This window comes from Triticum dicoccoides, chromosome 3A (genome assembly GCF_002162155.2).
Source record: "Triticum dicoccoides isolate Atlit2015 ecotype Zavitan chromosome 3A, WEW_v2.0, whole genome shotgun sequence".
Classification (NCBI taxonomy): Eukaryota; Viridiplantae; Streptophyta; class Magnoliopsida; order Poales; family Poaceae; genus Triticum; species Triticum dicoccoides.
The window spans coordinates 428,906,022-428,920,849 of record NC_041384.1 but is presented as its reverse complement, the minus strand read 5'-3'; positions in this window follow the sequence as shown (position 1 = coordinate 428,920,849).

Here is a 14,828-nt window from a genome sequence, read left to right as displayed (position 1 = left end):
GTTCGACAATCTCCAAGTGCCGTACGATTAGCTTCAGCCGACCAAGCCCTTCTCAGGAGTCACTGACGGTTCCACTGTTCCAATAGGGCAGGTTCGCCTTCCAGTCACCTTCGGGCAGCGCAACAACTACCGCACCAAGCTCATCGACTTAGACGTCGCCCACATCCATCTGCCATACAACGCCATCCTCGGGTACCCAGCCCTGGCCAAGTTCATGGCAGTGACTCACCATGGATACAATGTCCTCAAGATGCCAGGAAGCGGTGGAGTCATCACCGTACCCTGTGAAGAAAGGGACGCAGTGTGTTCACTTGAGCGCGCGTTCCAAGCCGCAGCAATTGAAGACCCAGACCACAGGAACGGAAGACTTCCAGAGGCGACTCTTAAGAAGAAGAAGGTTTCGCCTGGCCCAAGCCATAAGGAGGCAGTCGCCTACGAAGGTGTTGTGTCAGGATCTGCGCCCAATCAGGGAGTGCCACCCTCTCTCGCATAGGAAGGTGCACCCGGCGCCCTCCTCAGGCAGGACTCGGGGGCTCTTTCTTGGAGAGCCATCGACTTTGCCAAGGTCGCGAGGGAGGCGCTTAGGCACCACGTGGAGGGGTGCTTCCAGGCACGTTTCCCTCAGGAAGGTACAAGGCAAGGAAGACCAAACCCACAGGAGTTCATTGCAAGGAACACCCAGGAGCTACAGGAGTCGAGAGTCATGCGCGGCAGCCGCCGCTTGCCTGCCGTAGCCCCACATCCAGGCGAGGATGGTTGGTTGCGCGTCTGCATCAACGTGCCAGGGCTCAACCGAGCTGCGTCTTAGGAGAGCCTCTGGCCTTCACGCGTGGGGCGTTGTGAGGGTCCACCCCACAGCTACGTTCGCATGCCTTTCGACCTGCCTAACACGGTCGCCACTCATCAGCACCTGCTGAGGAGCATTCTGGAGGCCCAGGAGGTCAGGCATTGTGCGGTCCTGGCGGAGATGGAGATGGCCCTCGGAGACCCACCTGCGCCCTCGGAGCCTCTAGAGGCTCCTGGGCCTGGGGGCTCATGAGGATCGACGTCTTCATCGCACATCGCCTGCTTATTCAACATCAGTCCATCTTCAATGGCACCAGGTGACATCTTTCTAAGTTCCGTTTTTAGCTGGGTGCGCCCACAGGGCCGCATCATTCCCAGGTCGCATGGGTCCGTCCCTGCGGCATGTATTGATATTTCTTATGCTCTTTACTTACCTTGTTGGGGGCGCCCCTCGGACTGCATCATCCCCGAGCTGCTCGGGCCTGGCCCCACGGTGTTTGCTTTTCTCGCGTCTATTTAAAATGGATTTCCTCCTGCGTGCTTAACATACCTGACCTAATCGCCTGCTCGATTGACGCCTACCTATGGAGTCGCTCGCTCTGGCAAGGCATTTGCGCACGGGTCCGTCCCTGCAACGCAGATAAACCTGAGTGGTCGAGCTCTGGCCGTGGCAGCCCCGCAAGGCGCCACCTCACCAGGCCCTCAATGCCCCAATCACTTCCCCGGAGAGACCAAGGGTTGGCTGGCAACCATAACGATAGGTCTTGTTTCTCTTCATGATTGGTGTGCAGGACCTACTCCAGGAGCAGCACTGGGGACGTTGCGAGCTGTCCCTCCCTCTCTCCGGCATGGAGCGCTTGCATGTTAAAGGGGGGGCACCTGAGCATCACGACTCATGGGCTCCTACTGGCTCTCCAGCCCTCACCCCCTGGCCTTGACCCACGGCATCGCGACCTGTCATACCAGCGGCGGCTGAGCTCGCTCAAGGGCCGGGACCTGAGGACGTAGAGCATTAAGGAAAGTGTGGGTGAGTGGGAAGAAGCTCGCGAGGACCTAATCCAGCAGCGCTTCAGCTGCCACCGCTCGGGCCGGGCGCTTCATCGAGGAACTACACCCGACTCAAGAGATAGGTCACGCCCTTACAGGAGTTGGACCAACGCAGCACCAAACCCTCGCCCAGTGCGGCTCTATCATGGCGACGTTGCCTTCCTTTCTTGCCCAGCGAGGGCTGCTTGAGCGCTAAAGGGGACCTCCCGAGCATCGCGACTCGGGGGCTCTTACCGAACCTCGGGCCGCTCACCTCCTGGCCTTCACCACGGCATCGCGACCTGGCATACCAGCGACGGCTGAAGCCTGTCTGGGGACTGGGACCTGTCAGCATAGAGCGCCAAGTCCTCATGAGGATAGAAAGGGGGAGCCGAGCCGAGACAGGACAAGCACCTCGCATTGATTCATATTAAGACATAATGGCCGCAAAAGACATGGCAGGCGCCTTACATACCCCCACGGGGTGTCGCTTCGATTCCTTGCAGGGAACAAAAGTACTAATCCTAAGGAACGCTAATCGCCCGCACCTCCGCAAGGGACGCCCTCATCAACAGTGGGCTTCCCAACGCCGGCGCCAACCCCATCCAGATCAGTGGCATCAGTGGCTGGACGCAGCTGCCCTGCTCTGAGCATGGCGCGAGCTCGGGGGCTTGTAGTTGTCGTTGCTCGTCTCCGGAGTCATGAGGAGCTCGGGGGAGCCGCTCGATTCCCCAGCTCCTCCGCTGCTGCCTGAGGAGCTGCTGGAGGACCGATGGGCGGGCCAAGTCCTCGCCAGTTCGTTGCCCCTGCCGCTCTCCCTGGGGCAGCACTCCAGCCGGCGCCCTTCAGCATCGAAGACCTTGAAGAACATCAGGGAGGCACCGTCGTATTCAAGATGAATTACAAGGGCACCTACCATTCGGCAGACCCGGACGATTTTGCCCCAGCTCCGGGTCATGAAGACCTTGCCCGGAGCAACGACCGCGACCTCCGCTCCGGTCACAAGGGTACTGCAGTCAGCGTGCTGCAGCCAGAGCTCCAGAGCCCCACTCGGCGGCATCTCGAAGGCGAAGGAAGGAGGAAGGTGAATCCAAGAGCTTGGAGGCATGGCGGCGTGGAGCACGAGCTCGCGAGAGGAGCGCTCGGCGTGGACTCCAGGAGGAATGACGCGCACCACCGTGACTCGCCGGTGTCGACGGCGGCACCGCCGGTGTTGCTCGATGCCTTCTCCCCCAGGACCCATGACGTGGGCGTATAAGGGTAGCGGAACCCCAGGCGGCGGCTGCTCATACCAGGGCCTCGGTGCCTCCTACTGAGCACCCTCATCTCGGTGGCAGAGGACCAGCCGCTTCTTCGGCGGAAGTGTGTCAGGACCCTCTCGGGGGGCCTTTCCCTTCTCTTCTGCAGAGAACCGGCAGATTGGTGCCATTGGCATAAGGAGAAGCAAGAGCGGGGAAGCAGAAGGAAAGGAGCAGCAGGAAGGGATGGACTGAAGGGGCTCACGTGGCCCCGTACTTATGGCCGGAGGAGGCTAACCCCCAAGCACCACAATCGCAGGTAATCATGACCGGTTTCTCTGCATGCAGGGATTTGTCAAGTCGTGCGGTCGCCGAGGCATCGTGGGGAAGCGCCCACGTCCAATCAATCACCACGCGACGCCCAAGGCCGCAGGATATTGGGGCCCGCGGCGCTTCGCGCTTGCCTCTTCACTTCCCTGCTAGGCCAAGCTCGGGCGCGCCTTGGCCCCGGGGGCTACTGTCGGCGTTCTGGGAACGGGGGTCCCCAGACTTGCCTTCCTGCGGCCTGCGGCGTGGCTCAAGTGGGGGGCCAGCACGGCCCATCTTCATCAGCTCAAGCTCAAGACCCTCTCAGCCAAGCCTCGCGGGGCGGACGACAGGAAGCTTCCTCAGAGGCAGCCACATCAGGCAGGCTCACGAGGAGGCGAAGAGATCAAGGCAGGTGTACCTCACGAGGAGCCCGTGACGCAAGCTGAGGGAGTCCTGGATTAGGGGGTGTCCGGATAGCCGGACTATACCTTCAGCCGGACTCCTGGACTATGAAGATACAAGATTGAAGAATTCGTCCCATGTCCGGAAGGGACTTTCCTTGGCGTGGAAGGCAAGCTTGGCGATACGGATATGCAGATCTCCTACCATTGTAACCGACTTTGTGTAACCCTAACCCTCTCCGGTGTCTATATAAACCGGAGGGTTTTAGTCCGTAGGACGACATACACAGCAACAATCATATCATAGACTAGCTTCTAGGGTTTAGCCTCTTCGATCTCGTGGTAGATCTACTCTTGTACTACCCATATCATCAATATTAATCAAGCAGGACGTAGGGTTTTACCTCCATCGAGAGGGCCCGAACCTGGGTAAAACTTCGTGTCCCTTGCCTCCTGTTACCATCCGGCCTAGACGCATAGTTCAGGACCCCCTACCCGAGATCCGCCGGTTTTGACACCGACATTGGTGCTTTCATTGACAGTTCCTCTGTGTCGTCGCCATTAGGAAGGATGCCTCGCCCCGTCTTTAAAGACGGCACCGTTGCTAAGGGAGCTTTGGATGTCGGGCCAAACCCTCCGGCTAGGTGGTTTTCTTATGACCGCCTGTTCGGCTTCTACGCCGATGATGACCTCTCGAGCCATCAAAAACAATCTTCATGTCAGCTCGGAACTCGCCGAGCAGTTAGATCTAATGGAGCTCTCCTCCACAAACGAGCTCCGACCGCTTCACCGCCCTAGGAGTCGCTACGGATTACGACCATATTGGGCCTAAACCCGATCTGAGAGAGATTAACTCTCCCCAAGTCACCTATCACGTTGTTGTGGTAGAGGGACAGTGCGGCGACCCTTCATCTATCTTAAGGACTCGCTACGTCCGGATTCCCGATCCCTCCAAGCCGGATACCCGTGGAGGGGAGGATATCATTCAAGACCTGAACTTAGAGTTAGGCGACGGGCTGGATTCATTGGACAACATCCAGGAATCCAAATTTTTGAGTTCGGAAATTCCTCGGCCTCTGAGCCTCAGATGGGGTGAGGCTTCGGATTTAATTCCACCCACCCACCCCAACATAAGCGATCTGTCCAAAATCAGGCAAGAGCCCGATGAAACAGTACATCATTACTGGGCCAGATTCCTCCTGGTTAAGAACAGGCTAAGGGACTGCCGCGAGGAAGACGCAATCTCAATCTTCTGCAATAATTGCACGGACAAGGGAATACTCAACGCCATAAGTCGCCGTGATATTACACACTTCACTGACTTGGCGTCCATTGTACGAAAGTACTGTGCGATGGAAAGCGCCTGGAAAACCGAAATCAAATTTTGGGACAATCCGGCCCTGAATACAAACCCAGTCCGAAATAAAAGGGTGCATCATCACCAAACACCCGGGTCAAGCACTAAAAAGCAAAAACCCTCTACAGGGCATGGAACCGTACTAGAGCATGTTGGATACCACACCAACTCACAGCCTCAGAGCATGTTGGATACTCCGGCAGGTGGCCAAAATTGGAGAAAATCTCCTAATTCCGGAGGCCACAGAAAGCCACCCCAGAGACACCAATACGGTATTAACAGTCTTCGAGACTTTGGCATCAAATAATATGCGAAAAAGGACACTCCGCAGCCTTGCCGAAGTCTACCAAGTAGCAACAATAAACCCATGGAGTGACACGGCTATTACCTTTAACGCCAGTGATCAACCTAAATTCCGAACAGCCCGAGCACCGGCCGCACTGGTCCTCAGTCCAATAGTGGACGGCTTTCGTCTTACCAAGGTACTCATGGACGGCGGCAGTGGATTGAACCTCATTTATGAGGAAACCCTTCAAAAAATGGAAATAGACTGGAACCGCATTGAGCGAAGCAGCACAACCTTTAGAGGAATAATCCCCAGTCGGGAAGCGCGTTGTACAGGAAAAATCACACTAGATGTGGTGTTCGGCACGCCGGATAATTACAGGTACAAAGAGGTCACGTTCCATGTGGCTCCGTTCAGCAGCGGTTATCACGCTCTGCTAGGGCGGGAAGCATTTACAATCTTCCAAGCAATACCCCATTACGGGTACATGAAGCTCAAGATGCCCGGGCCTAACGGGATCATCACTCTCGCTAGTGATCCGGACATAGCACTCTGCGCCGAAAACAAGATAGCCGCACTCGCCCTCGAGGCACTATCCGAAGCCCTAGTGGCTGAGGAACTGACTAGGCTGCGCTCTATGGTGAATAGGGACGATGTGGTACTTGACAAAAGATCCACGTCCACCTCCTTTAAACCGGCGGACGAAATAGTCAAATTCCAAGTCCATCCGACGGACCCCAATAAAACAGCTTCCATCGGGGTATAGTTAAACCCTGATGTAGACGCCACACTGCGAGAGTTCCTATGAGAGAACTGGGACATTTTTGCCTGGCACCCTTCAGACATGCCAGGAATCCCACGCAGGCTGGCCGAGCACAGCTTAAATATCCAAACAGGATTCAAACCTGTCAAACAGGCTCTTTGGCATTTTTCCAAACCTAAGAGACAGGCCACGGGAGAGGAGCTAGCAAAGCTATTGGAGGCCGGATTCATCAGAGATATAAAACATCTGGACTGGCTAGCAAACCTGGTGATGGTACCAAAGAAGGACAAATCCTGGCGCCTGTGTGTTGATTTTAATGACCTTAACAAGGCTTGCCCAAAGGATCCCTTCCCCCTCCCCCGCATCGATCAAATTATCGACACTACCGCAGGACACGATTTGTTGTGTTTCCTCGACGCATATTCCGGCTACCATCAAATCAAGATGGCAGAACCATACCAAGCCACAACGGCATTTATCACACCATACGGCCCATTTTGCTTCAACACGATGCCCTTCGGGCTCAAAAACGCCGGCGCAACATATCAGCGCATGATTCAGACATGTCTGGCAAGCCAGATCGGCAAAACAGTGGAGGCATATGTAGATCATGTGGTCATCAAAACAAGACATGTTGAATCTCTAGTAAACGACTTGAGGCTCACATTTGATAACCTCTGAACATACGACATCAAGCTCAACCCGGAAAAATGCGTTTTCGGCGTTCCAGCCGGAAAGCTCTTGGGCTTCATTGTATCCGGTAGAGGAATTGAAGCAAATCCAGCCAAGATCCGAGCTCTGTTGCAACTGGATATCCCAAAGGACCTCAAACAAATACAAAAGGTAACCGGATGCGTGGCGGCTCTAAGCCGCCTTATCTTCCGCTTGGGAGAAAAGGCCCTACCCCTTTACCGCCTCCTTCGGTGCACTGAACACTTCAAATGGACGGATGCAGCCACAGCCGGAGTTGACGAAATAAAAGCCATACTGGCAACAAACCCAGTCCTGGCCGCGCCAAACATTGGCAAACCGATGCTATTATACATTGCAGCAACACATCAGGTTGTAAGCGCAGTGCTCGTCGTCGAACGACAAGTGGGCGGACACAAATTCCAACTTCAAAAGCCGGTCTATTATGTGTCCACTGTCCTCACTCCCTGCAAATCACGGTACCCGCATTATGAAAAGATTGCGTATGCGGTATTCATGGCATCCCGGAAGCTATGACACTACTTTCAAGAGTGTTCAATAACAGTAGCCTCGGAAGTACCACTTAACGATATTATAAACAACCGTGACGCAACGGGCCGGATTGCAAAATGGGCCATTGAGCTCCTCCCGTTCGACATAAATTATAAGCCACGGCGAGCCATCAAGTCGCATGTCTTGGCCGACTTCGTCGCAGAATGGACGGAGGCCGAACTCCCTAAAGAGTACGACACATATTCAAATTGGATCATGCATTTCGACGGCTCCAAGATGTTGGCCGGACTAGGGGCCGGCGTTGTTTTGACGTCCCCCACAGGAGACACAGTTCAATACATACTCCAGATTATGTACACGGACTCCAACAATGCAGCCGAATATGAGGCCCTCTTACATGGTCTCCGGATGGCAGTATCCATGCGCATTCAACGCCTAGAGGTGCGCGGGGACTCGAACCTCGCAATATCCCAAATAAATGGAGACTTCGATGCCAAGGATCCAAAAATGGCAGCTTACCGCAACGCCGTCCTAAAAATGTCAGCTCGGTTCAAGGGGCTTGAATTTCACCATATAGCCCGGGAAAATAATCAGGTGGCACATGTCCTGGCACGCATCGGCGCAAAACGCGATGTAGTCCCCCCCCCCCCCAACATCTTCTTGGAAAGGCTGTTCAAGCCATCCGTAGTATGGGAAGGGGAGCCGAACAATAACAGCCCGGACCCAACCGCACTGCCCGACACCGAACATCCTGACACAATTGAAGGCTCTGCCAATGAAATAACACCTTCAGCCCATGTAATAATGGCCGTCATCGCCACATGGACAGAACCATTCCTCGCCTACCTTACTAGGCAGGAACTCCCTGAGGACCAAAATGAGGCACGCTGCATAGTGCGGCGATCCAAAGCCTACAGAGTCCACGAGGGAGAGCTTTATAAGAAAAGCACTACCGGAGTCCTTCAAAGGTGCATCTCCGAAGAGGAGGGGCGGAACCTCCTGGCTGAAATTCATGCCAGACTCGGCGGTCATCACGCTGCAGCTCGGTCCCTTGTAAGCAAGGCCTTCCATACAAGCTTTTATTGGCCGACAGCCCGGGCAGACGCTCAAGACATAGTCCAACGATGCACCGGTTGCCAGCTCTTTGCAAACCAAAGCCATATGCCACCCACCGCCCTCCAAACTATCCCCATTACTTGGCCCTTCGCGGTCTGGGGGATTGACATGGTTGGACCCCTTAAAGGCGGAACCCACAAGCAAAAATACTTACTAGTCATGGTGGATATGTTCACCAAATGGATAGAAGCCAAGCCTGTTAAGACGGCCGAATCCGGACCGGTGATAGACTTTATATCCGGGGTTGTACAACGTTACGGCGTCCGCCACAGCATCATCACTGACAACGGCACGAACTTCATGGCCGACGAGGTAAAACTTTGATGCAAAAACATGGGCATCAAGCTCGATTATGCTTCCGTCTATCACCCACAAACTAACGGCCCGGTCGAACGTGCAAATGATCTTATCATGAGCGGCATCAAACCCAAATTTGTGCGGTCCCTCAAGGAATCTAACACGCACTGGGTAGAGGAGCTCGACTCCATACTCTGGGGGCTGGGGACCACACCGAATCGCACCACCGGATACACACCATTCTTTATGGTGTACGGCGCAGAGGCAGTTTTGCCTTGCGACATAATTCATGACTCACCTCGAGTGCGCATGTATGAAGAAAGAGAAGCCGAGCTCGATCGGCAGGACAGCTTGGACGCATTGGAGGAGGAGCGTGACGTAGCAAAAGCCCGTTCCGCATTCTATCAACAGCAGGCTCGAAGATACCAAAGCAGAGAAGTACAGGCCAAAAATTACAACGTTGGCGAATTAGTTCTATGACTACCGGACAAGAAAAAGGACAAACTCAAGCCCATGTGGGAAGGTCCCATCATAATTGACCAAGTCCTGACTGGTGGAGCGTACCTCCTGCGGGATGCATCGGATAACCGACTCGAGCCGAACCCATGGAACGCAGCCTGTCTCCGAAGATTCTACAACTAGCACCAGACTCTGTGTTTGTCTCCTTCCTCTGTCCATTTTTATATATTTTTTGTCTTACATTTCTCTTCTTCTCTCTCTCTCTCTCTTATAGCCTTTAAAGGCTCATACAGTGACGCGCTATCCGCGCTCATTAAACCTGGGGGCTTCTTTAAACAGAAGCTTATTCATACGGGCTTCATGACTAACACATGTGTCACACTTCCACATGTACCTTTTATTCACCATTATATGCATCGATATGACTTAAGTTTTGGCCAAGCTGGGTTGCCTGGCTCCTGTGCTTACCCCCACGTTCCCGATTGTTCGGCGTGGTGGTAAAGGGAGCACCTCTGCGATCGTTACTGCCGGCTCAGCCGGACGTGTACCTCAGACTGGGTGAAGCCGAAAGCTAGCGCTCTTAAGGGAATATTCGGTCGGTGAACTAAAGATGATCTTTTTTTATTTTATTTATCTATACGCCCCCAGATGTTTTTCCTGCGTTTCGCAGCATGGACATGCACCTTAGGGCATGCCTCCCAGGGAATGGAACCCCTAACAGAACTATTCTCCCTGGAAGATGTTTCTTACTAACCATGTAATATAACATAACTAGTCGGGCACTTGTCTGTTCATGCACTAATGACCCCTACGCCTGGTCTCCATGCATTCCCCGGTTCCTATATAACTGCATGGGAATTCGGACACACTCCGGACCGTCAGGTCCCGAGGCTGAAGCGAAAAGGTCGGCCATGACAAATGATCTACAATCCGGCTAGAAGGCATTATAAATGTCAATTAAATTACATAGTCATTTTGACTGATTGTATTCCTCTTCAATACCATCTAATAGGCTGTCTAATTTACAGTCCTGCTAGGAATACATTGTGGCCAACTCTACTTGGCCGTATACTAAGCTTACAGGGATCTCCTTCCCATCGGGCCCTACAGGACCGACCTCGGCCATGTGGTTGGGGTCAGCCTTTGCGTACCGCGTCTTCACCATGGCCCAGGCCTCCCTAGCGCCTTGATGGCAGGCCGATATCTTCCACAATCAGAAGTGCCGCCGTGCTCCCTTTAGCTTCTCCGCAAGCTCTCCAAGGCCTTCGGGCATGGAGACGGATGGCCACAGGGCCTGGGCGACGCCTTGCATCGCCTGCCGAACTCGATCGAGAAGTTGCGAGAGCTCGGGAAGAAGGTCACCCGTAGAACCGGGCATCTCCTCTGCAGGACGACCTGTTAGCACACCTACAGACATTGCTCTGTTAGTCCACTTCCCTGCCAAACTTCCTTTCAAAGGTTTGTTCAAGCACTTACTAAATATGCCGCGCCGAAGCCACTAATTCTCCTTAACGGAGTCTGACAGCTGGGAACGAACATCATTCATCTCGACGCCCAGCTTGGTGTTGGCATCTTGGAGATCGTTCTTCTCCCGCCTCACCTTTGTCAACACCTTCTCACCAGCCTTTAACTGGCGTAGGAGGTGTGGCCTTTCCGGGTTCAATCCGGCGCCATTTGCAATTTCATTTGTTAGATTCGCACCCATGCCGTGCTTCACAAAATAGTCATCTTTCGAAGTGTATATTACCAGAGGGGGTCTCCTTGGGCTCCCCTGCCGCGGCTAGTGCGGCCTCAAGTTGGGCTTTGCACTCTTCCAGCTCCTTGGACAGTAGGGAATTCTTTTCTGTAAGAACCTGCATAACAAATGATCCTTAAATCAGTTATTCAAACTGTTTCAAGTCTCGGGGGCTACTGGTATATATATAATTACCAAAAAAATTTACCCGTATGTCGTTTACATATTGCTCTGTGGCTCTGGCTAGACCATTTTGAGCGGCACGGAGGTAAGCATCTCCCGAATTGAAGGCATCTAATGCCCCTTGGGAGAAACAAGCGTCGCGAAGGATTGTCCGGCGACGCCTGTGGTTCATGGCACTCTCCACCTCAGAGTTGGTGGCAGACAACCCGTCCACATCCTCCGTCGGAGGAGCGCCTGGCGCGCGCCATGCGTTCACCTCCGCCTCCGGACCAGGCTTTGGAGCCTGGCTGGTGGAGGCGCGATTGGCAGCCTCTCCGGATATAGTCTGGCGAGGTCTCTTTGTCCTGAAGAGAGCACAAGTGTCAATGTGCCTTGAAGGTATAACACCTGGGATAAGGGGGCACGCCATACCTTTGCGCTGACGCCTCGGTCCGGACTGCACTTCTTTTCTGCCCACGGGGCCCTGCGGCCCCTTGTTGGCTTGTCGCCGTAGGTTCGGCCTTCCGCCTTAAAAACCTCCCCTGCAAAGTTCAGTTGTAATTAGGAAACTGAAAACACGAGAGGGCGGACACCTATTCGGGGTACTGGGACTTCGATCTCAATTACCTGGGAGGCCGGGATTAGCCCTGGGTAATCGGCCGTAATGGCCACCAAGGCGTTGTCCTTGCTCAATTGATGGAACACTCCATCAATCAGCTCCATAGATATGTCCGGACCCTCTTGAGAGGCCGGGTCGAGGGACCGTCCTGGGTCCTCGAGTTGTGGAGGAGGGCTGCTTATTTCCTTAACAGCACGGCGCAGTTCCTGCGTTGAAGTCGTCAGACTGAATATTTAACAATGGGAATACAAAACGTGTGGGCAAGTAAATATGACCGCTTACCTAGCTTGGGGTATTGTGCATAGAGAATCCACCCTGTGGGTTGACGCGAAGAAATTCCTCCTCTTCTCCCTTATACAAAGTGGACAGGATCTTTAGTACAGTGGCAGCTGAATCCGGCCCCTTATGGCCGTAGTGGGTGGCGTCGTCCTCCCTGTTGAAGTCCCACATGGGGTGGCTTCTATACTGAAGCGGTTGCACCCCCCGCATAATGCATTCGTCCATAACCCCGATCATGGTTAGTCCGGAATGGGCTAACAATCTTATTCGGCCCATCAGGTAAATGATGTCCCTGTCACTTTCCCTCTGAGGGCTCCGTGGACGCCAGCTTAGGCGCTTCTTCAAGGGAGCACTGTCAAATTCAGGGAGGCCGATCCGGACAGGATCCGGCAGCGAGATGTCTTCTATATAAAACCATTCCGAGGGCCAATCTTCGGACGCCTTCTTTGGGGTTCCGGACAAATATCTGGTCCCGGCGATGCGCCACACTTCGGCCCCGCCCACTTGATATATTGACCCCTTCTTAGAGTGGGGCACAAGGCAGAATAGCCTTTTCCATAGCCCAAAATGAGCCTCGATACCCAAAAACAGCTCACAGAGGGCTACAAAGCCAGCGATATGCAATACGGAGGCAGGCATGAGATTGTGTAGCTGGAGGCCATAGAACTCCAGGAGCCCCCGGAGAAATGGATGGATTGGAAATCCGAGCCCCCTTATTAAATAAGGGACGAGGCACACCCGCTCGCCTTTGGAGGGATTAGGGGCTGTCGGATTTCGGGTTCCGGCAGACCCTTGAGGTTCGAACACTGGGGTGCGTGCGGAGATTTCGCCCCCTACCTGCTTGCACCCCTCCGCCTCACTAAGATCTGAGCTATGGAAAGAATAACACGAGAGACACATGGTTTATACTGGTTCGGGCCACCGTTGTGGTGTAATAACCTACTTCAGTGTGTGGTGTGGTGGATTGCCTCTTGGTTTGATGATGATGAACAATGCAAGGGAGAACAGCCTCACAAGGGTCTGTTCTTGGCTGGGGGGATGAACTACTAGGAGGAGTTTGGTCACCCTTCTCTCTCTCTCTCTGAACCTCTCCCAACCTCACCTCTCGTGGGTGGCTGGTCCTATTTATAGAGGCCCTGGTCCTCTTCCCAAATATCGAGCGGGAAGGGAGCCAACAATGGCGGGCTTATTTGAAAGGGGGATAGCTAGTACCAGCTATCCTGACAAAAGTAGTCTTCGCCTGCACAAAGCTCTGGTGGTGACGCCGTCTTGGGCTCCCTGATGACCTCCGTCTTGCAGTCCTCCTGGTCTTGGTCTTGTTGCACCGAAATGACAAACTTTGCCTGATGCCTCAGTACTCCGCGACTGTGCTTGCCCCCTTTGCACCAAAGAGGAAAAGGAGGACACTGCGCGGGCTGGCACCCGCCTGGCGCCCTTGGTCATCATGGCTTGTGTCAGGGGCACCTCGTGAGGTACCCCGCCTTGATCTCTCCGCCTACTCAGGAGCCAGCCTGATGAGGCCGTGCCTGAGGAAGCTCCGCGTCGTCCGCCCCGTGAGGCTTGGCCCCTCGCGAGGGTCTTGGGTTTGTGTTGGTGAAGATGGGCCGTGCTGGGCCCCCCTTTGAGCCACGTCGCAGGCCGCAGGCAGGCAAGTCTGGGGACCCCCGTTCCCAGAACGCGGACAGTAGCCCCCAGGCCCAAGGTGCGCCCGGACATGGCCGTGCAGGGAGGCGGAAGGGCTAGAGTGAAGCGCCGCGGGCCCTAACAGCCTGTGGCCTTGGACACCGCGTGGCGGTTGATTGGACGTGGGCGCCCCCACTTCCCCATGGCGCCTCGGCAACTTCACGGACTGGACAAGTCCCTGCATGCAAAGTGGGTCATGATTACCTGCGATCGTGGAGGTCGGCGGTTGGCCTTCGCCGGCCATAAGTACGGAACAATGCGCGCCCTTCCAGTCCATCCCTCCTTGCTTCTCCTTCTTCCCGGTCCTTGCTCCGTCTTGCTGCGATGGCTCCGATCCGCCGGTTCTCGACGGCGGAGAAGGGGAAGGCTCCCCGAGAGGAACCAGACCCGCTCCCGCCGAAGAAATGGCTCGTCCTCCATGGCCCGGACGAGGGAGCCCATCAGGTGGCGTCGAGGCCTTGGTGCGAGCGGGCACCGCCGGGGTTCCCTCTTCCCTTGTACACCCACATCGAGGGCCCTGAAGGAGTTGATGCTGATCGCCATGGTCGGCACCGCCGTCGGCGCCGACGAGTCATGAAGGTGTGGGTCGTCCCCACTGGGGTCCACACCGAGGGCTCCTCCCGAGAGTTCGTGCTCCACGTCGCCATGCCTCCTCAGTCTTGGGTTCGCCTTCCTCCCTTCTTCACCTCCATCATCCCGCAGGGAGAACTCCTGGAGCTTTGGCTGCAGCACGCCGGCTGCAGCACCCTCGCGATCCACTTGGAGTACGACGGTGCTTCAGTGATGTTCTTCAAGGTCTTCGATGCGAGCGGGCGCCGGCTGGAGTGCTGCCCCGGGAGAGGTGGCCAGGACCCTGCTGCGGCGAGGACTGGGCCCGCCAACCGCTCCCTTGGCGGCTCCTCAGGCGGTGGAGGCATCGGAGGTTCCAGCGACTCCGGTGAGCTCTTCATTACTCCGGAGACGAGCGATGATAGCTACGAGCCCCCGAGCCGGCGCCGCTCCTGGAGCAGGGCGGGCTCGTCAGGCCGCCGCCGACTCTGATCTGGATGGGGTTGGCGCCGGTGCTTGTCAGCCCACTGTTGATGATGGCATCTCTTGCAGGGGCGCGC